Genomic DNA, 207 nt, shown 5'->3' with positions numbered 1-207 from the left:
TTTACCCCACCTAAGTCGACTTTTACCCAGATTCTTTTTAGTCCACCTCTTACTGTTTTCAGCGGTCACTTCTCAGACCCACTGAGTATTCGCGAACACCCTACTACCCCCCCTCTACCCCCCTACCTACCAAACCTCCTCCACCCCCTCACCCCCACCCCCACTCCCGACCCCCTCCCCATCCCCAAATCTGTCGGGACATAGCGG

Source organism: Babylonia areolata, chromosome 17 (assembly GCF_041734735.1).
Source record: "Babylonia areolata isolate BAREFJ2019XMU chromosome 17, ASM4173473v1, whole genome shotgun sequence".
NCBI lineage: Eukaryota > Metazoa > Mollusca > Gastropoda > Neogastropoda > Buccinidae > Babylonia > Babylonia areolata.
The sequence above is the reverse complement of the archived record's forward strand: the minus strand, read 5'-3'. Positions refer to the sequence as shown.